Source organism: Canis lupus, chromosome 21 (genome assembly GCF_011100685.1).
Source record: "Canis lupus familiaris isolate Mischka breed German Shepherd chromosome 21, alternate assembly UU_Cfam_GSD_1.0, whole genome shotgun sequence".
NCBI lineage: Eukaryota > Metazoa > Chordata > Mammalia > Carnivora > Canidae > Canis > Canis lupus.
Window position 1 is genome coordinate 10,459,352 of NC_049242.1, and position 7,300 is coordinate 10,466,651.

A 7,300-nucleotide genomic window follows, 5' to 3' on the forward strand; every position below is an offset into this window, starting at 1 on the left:
TTAGGTTTCGAAAATAAAGGCAATATTTTTCATTTTTATACCTTTAATTCCTTTCTCTTTCTGAATGTGTTGGGAATATCCAGAACAATGTTAAGCCATAGAGATATGTGCCTGTCTTGCTTCTATCATTCAAGCTAATAGGATTTGCAATGATTACAATTATGCTGACTATATACATTTGAAATAAACTATAACCTAATCAGATAATGCCTATTTACTTTTATTATTGTTCTTTCTAATCCATAATGTCTGGCGCTGTTTAAAAAAAAATCACTTTTCTTCTGTATCAGGGTAATTTTTCTTTGGCTATATTAACACTGGTAACTGGGTTACCGAGTTAATGAATATTAAGCCCACATCATATTCTGGAAAGAAACCCACTTTTTAAAAAATACTTTATTTAAATTCAATTTAGTTAACATATATTGTATTATTAGTTAGCAGGGTTGAATTTAGTGATTCATGTGTTGCATATAACACCCAGTGCTCATCACTCAAGCGCCCTCCTTAATGCCCATTATTTCAATATCCTATCCCCCTCCCACCTCCCTCCTAGCAACCCTGAGTTTGTTCCTAGAGTTCAGTGTCTCTTAACAGTTTGCTCCCTCTCTATTTTCATTTTATTTTAAAGAAACCCACTTTTTTGTTTTTAAGATTTTGTTTTATTTACTCATGAGAGATAAAGAGCGAGAGAGAGAGAGGCAGAGACATAGCAGAGGGAGAAGCAGGCTCCATGTGGGGAACCTGACGTGGGACCTGACCCCGGGGATCCAGGATCACGCTGTGGGCTGCAGGGGGCGCTAAACCTCTGCGCCACCAGGGCTGCCCAACCCACTTCATGATACTGTATAAAAGATGACCCCAAAAAACAAAAACTAATAAACAAAAGGTGTCTAAAGTTTAGGCATACTTTCAGCCTTTTTTTTCTTTTTTAAGATTTTATTTATTCACGAGAGACACTGAGAGAGAGAGAGAGAGGCAGAGACACAGGCAGAGGGAGAAGCAGGCTCCATGCAGGGAGCCTGACGTGGGACGCGATCCCGTGTCTCCAGGATGATGCCCTGGGCTGAAGGCGGCGCTAAACCCCTGAGCCACCTGGGCTGCCCTCTTTCAGCCTTTCTTATGAGATCTACACAAGCTTCTGGATATTTATTAACCTCGTTAACTCTTTTTCATGATTTAGAATGAATTCACTGTTTTTCTAGAGTAGTAATATCTGAGTGATGCCAGCAGGGTGAAGAAACAGCACTATTTTTTTAAATTTGAATTCAATTAATCAACATATAATGTATTATTAGTTTCAGAAGTAGAGGTCAGTGCTCAATACATCATGTGCCCTCCTTAATGCCCATCATCCAGGTACCCCATCCCCTCATCACCCTCCCCTCCAGCAACCTTCAGTTTGTTTCATATTATTAAGAGTCTCTTATGGTTTGTCTCCCTCTCTGATTTCATCTTGTTTTATTTTTCCGTTCCTTCCTCTATGCTTCTCTGTTTTGTTTCTTAAATTCCTTCCTCTATGCTTCTCTGTTTTGTTTCTTAAATTACACATATGAGTAAATCATATGAAATTGTCTTTCTCTGACTTATTTTGCTTAGTATGATAACTTCTAGTCCCATCCATGTCATTGCAAAATGTAAGATTTCATTTTTTGATAGCTGAGTAATTTTCCAGAAAATTGAGTAAGCAGGAAGTGCTACAGTAGGTGATATTTTGTGTTTAAGAAGAGGATATATTTCATAGGTTATTAAAAAATAACACATATTTTGATGCATCTATTCTCCAAGACCTTACAACCTAACAGAGTAAATAGAACATATGGCAAGCAGTAAGTGAACAATATGAACATCAATGCTAAGAATTAGTAAAACACACAAGAAGTAGAGTTTAAAATGTGATTAAAAAAAAAAGATTTTGTTTATTTATTAGAGAGAGAGCATGAGCAGGGGAGGAGGGAAGGGCAGGAGTAGAGGGAGAGATAAAGCATAGGGGAGAGGGAGAAGCAGACCCCTGATGAGCAGGGAGCCTGATGTGGGGCTCAGTCCCAGGACCCTGGAACCATGACCTGAGCCGAAAGCAGACATTTCACTAACTGAGCCACCCAGGTGCCCCGAAAATACAATCTTAATAAAACTAGGGATATACAGTAAACTAATACCTTTAAGAATTGCAGCAGATATTGATGCTCACTGACAGGAATGTTTAAAGTAGCGGCATGTAGTGATCTTTTTAATTGAAATTTGGTACTCCTCAGATGAGTTCTGAAAACAAGACTTGCTTTAGAAGACCACTGTTGACGCTAAGGCCATGTCTCTCAGAACTTGGCCAGTACTTTCTGAACTATAATAGCTTACTGTGCTTCACACTGATCTCCTGAAAAAAATCTTCAAAGGATAATAAAAAGAAAAAAATGTAGTCTAAGAATGATCTATTTATATACTTTCCAATGACTAAAGTCTTTTTTTCTCTAAAGTTACTACTCACTTTTCTTCAGAAAGCATTAAAACTATTCATTGGTTTTGATTCCATGAGAAGTCTGCTCCCATCGATTAGATTGAAGAAGCATCAAGCAATTCTTGAAAATATCACTAAACACCTTCTGAATTAATACTACTTTTGAATGTTTGTACAATGCATGCTTAAAGCAGTGTTGTTCAAATTGTGGTTCCTAGCCTAGCAACATCAGCACCAAATAGGGATATAATAGAAAGGCTAAATTCTGGAGCTTCATTTAAAAATTCCTGAATCAGAACCCTTAGAATGAGACCCATGAATATCTGTTTAACAATTCCTTTAGAACAGATATTCTGACACTTGCTGCAGTTTGAGGATCATTAACCTAAAGCTTGGCTTCTCCTTAGATTACACACACACACACACACACACGGTCTTAATATACACACATACATTTATATAATGTCCCATCCAAAGGCCTCTGCTTTTCTCTGTTAATAATACTGAGAAAATAATCTCCTCTCAAACATGAGGATTTTATCATCTTGGAAATACTTTCTGGCTGAGTCATTCTGATGGAAATTCTTTGGTGGAAAGTCTGTCTTATATTTCTTAGAAATATATTTTCCTTCTGTCACTACCTCTACTTCTTGGGGAAAAATATCTCTTCCTTTGTGCATTGGTCTTTTCCTTGTAGACTAAAGGTCCATTGTTAGCTACGAAGACCACAGAGGCAAAATGCCTGACTCATCACATCAAGCCAAGTATTTATGCGGCATCAGTAGTGATACTGAATTTGATTGCTTAGTTAAGGTACTCTTTGCCAGATTTCTTCCTGTTGTTACTAATTCTCCCCTTCCCTAATTTGTTCTTTACAATTAAGTTACTAAATCCAGACCAGACTTTCATAGGATTTCCAATAACTGAAATTATAAAAAAATGCTTTAGTGAATATCACGTGCTTCCTTGTGCTCTTTAGTGTTTAATAAAAGTAGTTGAAAAGGAATGGAGAGTTACTTCACAGGATAGATACTAAATTGTCTACTAAAATAGCATACCAGTTTGTGGAAATTCTCTTTATTTTATAATGTAGTTAACCCTAAATATTATCAGCATTTTTATTATTTAAATTTAATACCTAAACATTTTATTTATCAAACTAATGGGAAAATGGAAATACCATAAGTGCCTAATAACGCATTCTCCTCCCATTACTTGTGTGGTATGGATTCACTTGGGATTCTTCATTTATGAATTCTCATCATATTTGCCTATTTTTTCTAATAGGTAATTAGTCTTTATCTATTGATTTGCATTATGTTATTTTCTATGTACTTTTATTTGCCCACTGTTTTGCAAATATTTTTCTTTGACTATGAAGGCTTGTATATTACAAAACATACAGAAAATTGAAAATTGTTGACATACTCAAAAAAATAATTCCTGACAAGGAAGGAATTTCGGTAAAAGGGTTATGAGATGGAGCCCCATGTCGAACTCTGCACTCAGAGGGGAGTCTGCTTGAAGATTCTTTCCCTCTGCCCCTCCTCCTTCTCTCTCTCTCTTTCAAATAAATAAATCTTTTAAAAAAAATTTCTTAGAGTCTGCTTGTAATTGTCTCTCTCTTTTCTAGAATTATAGGAATAAGACAACAAGCTCTGCCTGATATAGCAGGTCTGGGCATGAGTAGCAGCACCAACTCATCTGTTAATTGTGAAGATACAATTACAGTTATAAAGAAAAAAGGCTAACTTCCAGTTATGGAATGAATAAGTCATGGAGATAAAAAGTACAGCACAGGGAATACAGCCAGTGATACCGTACAAAGGTCATATAGGTACTGATGGTACCTATATGGTACCAAGCTACCCTTGTGGTAAGCACAGCCTAATGCAGGGAGTTTTTGAATCACTATGTTGCACATCTGAAACTAATATAACGTATGTGTTAACTACATTAAAAAAGAGAGAAAAGGCTTCATCTCACTTTTTTTTTTAAGATTTTATTTATTTATTCATGAGAGGCACAGGGAGCGAGAGAGAGGCAGAGACACAGGCAGAGGGAGAAGCAGGCTCCATGCAGGGAGCCCGATGCGGGACTCCATCCCAGGTCTCCAGGATCAGGCTCTGGGCCAAAGGCGGCACTAAACCACTGGGCCACCGGGGCTGCTCTACATCTCACTTTTTAAGAAAGCCTCCCAAATAAGATGTTTTGTTAGGATTCTCTTAAATCAGCAAAAACAATCTGATCTCTGTCCCAATCCTCGCTGGTTTTTGTCTAGAATGCAAGAACAAAATTACCTTTCTACAGGTCTCCTAAATCCAGCACAGAAATAAAGAAAGTGGTAGTCAAGGCTATGTGTCTCAACTTCATAAGATCATTTTCTTTCCACATTCTCTTCCATGTCAATTTTTACTTTTTGTTTTATGAAATAATAAAAATTCTAGCTATATAAAAATGTGGCCACGTAAAGAAATAAATATCTTATTTTTGCAGATGAGAAACCAAGGAAGTCCCAGATTTTAAGTATAATAATTGCGATGTTTTGTAGTGGCTTCACCTTGATTTCATTTCAATTATAAGTTCTAGGTTATATTGATTCTAATATAAGTATTCAAACCTGAAAGGTGGAGGGAGTGAATGTGATAAATATGTCAGGAGTACCAAGTATAAGATACTTGTGATGTGGTGGCTGAGAAAATTTCCAAATAGAAACACAAACTCTCCCTGTCTTCAAAAATGATACGCAAATGCTGAATGTCTTTAAAGTAGCCAATTCTCAGCCTGGGTGGCTCAGCGGTTTAGCGCCGCCTTCAGCGCAGGGCCTGATCCTGGAGACCTGGGATCGAGTCTCACATCAGGCTCCCTGCTTCTCCCTCTGCCTCTGCCTCGCTCTCTCTCTCTCATGAATAAATAAATACAATATTTTTAAAAAATAAAAGTAAAGTAGCCAATTCTGCCTGTATGTACAAGGAAATCTAAGGTAAGTAAGAAGAATGCTAAGTTTCTTTGAAAAGGAAGAAAAATTAAGATTACCAAACTTAGGATACATTTGCTGTTACTCAGTAAAACTTTAGCATTTGATTAAAAAAACTCAGGAACCACAGGGAAGAATAGAAGAGGAGGCTAGACTCAAGCTCCAGCAGGTAACATTATACAATTTGAGATCACTTGGAAAGAGGCATCGAGTCAGAAAGCAGCTAGCAATAACGGTTCTCTCTACTCATCAATGCAGTGCTACATGAAATACAGAAGAGAGAAAGCTAACTTAGAGAATCAGTGTGCTAGACTGAAAGAACAATGGAACATTTCTGATAACTATTTTCAAAATCTGGAGAATCACTTCTGTCTTAGTCATCCATTTAGGGGTGTAAAGATAAGTAAGATGCTCCGGCTACATAGCTCTCAGTTAGCCAGGCTTAGAATAGATAAACGCTTGGCACTTTGACAATGGTGAAAAGCAGAGTATTCCTCTTGAACACTGAGACCTGGTCTAACCTTGAACAACACCCTCTTTTGTTGAGGCTCCCTGTTTCTTTTTTCTTTTTTTTTTATTAAAAATTTCTATTTATTTATGATAGTCACACAGAGAGAGAGAGAGAGAGAGAGAGAGAGAGAGAGAGGCAGAGACGCAGGCAGAGGGAGAAGCAGGCTCCATGCACCGGGAGCCCGACGTGGGACTCGATCCCGGGTCTCCAGGATCGCGCCCTGGGCCAAAGGCAGGCGCCAAACCGCTGCGCCACCCAGGGATCCCGAGGCTCCCTGTTTCTCACTGATCACAACCTCTTGGGATTTCTTCTACTGTGCCAGTCATTTCATTTTTCTCTTTTGAAACAATGAAAATAAATCTCCTTTGTGCTCTGTATTCAGAATTCTCGGATATTTTTTGTAGCTTAATGTGCTATATGGCTAATTGTGAATCAATAGGAAGGGAACAGAAGTGCTGTGGAAAACACCAGCTCATTTCCTTAAAGTCAGATCACTTTGCCCCAGATATTTTTTGCAGCTTTCCTGCTGGATGGGACATGGCAGCAAACTGGAATTTTACAGACACATAGATAATAGATCGTTGTTGAACGAGTATGTCAGTTTTCCTCTTGACCACCTCTCTCATATTTGGGCAGCCATGCAAGAGGAACACATCTGTGAACTCATTGAAATTTGAAGGTTCTTGTTAGATCAGATTACCCCATCCCCTAACTGGTCCTAAGTGAGGCTTTCACTTGCACTCCTGGTCTGTGGAGTCAGAAGGACTTCCTTAAAAAGCCCTTGTTTCAGCCCAGATGTGATGAGTGACTAGGGGTTAGAGAAATGATAATTGCAGATACTTGAATCTATTCAACTAGGTCAGACTTAAAGAGAAAACTAATAAGCACCACTTCTTTTGCTTACTAAACTGAGATGCATACCACTGCATTTCTTCTACTCCAATCTGGTTCAAATATACAAATAAAACACATTGCTCACAATGCAGAGGAGCCTTGGAAACACTATGCTAAGTGAGAGAAACCAAATACAAAGAGTCACACATTCTGTGATTCAATTTGCATGAAGTATATATAATAGACAAAAATCCATAAAAACTCTAAAGAGAGTTGAGGGTTGAGGAAGAATGAGGGGGTGTGATCAGGGAGTAAGTATTAATGGGTTCTTGTTTCTTTTGGAAGTGATGGAAATGTCCTGGGAGTAAAATAGTTATGATAGTTGAACAATTCTTTAGACATTACCAAAAACCACTAAATTATGTACTTTAAAGGAATGACTTTAATGGTATGCAGATTTCATCTCACTAAAACTGTTAATAAAGAAGAAAAGGCATTGACTCTATTCCAGAAAATGCTCCAA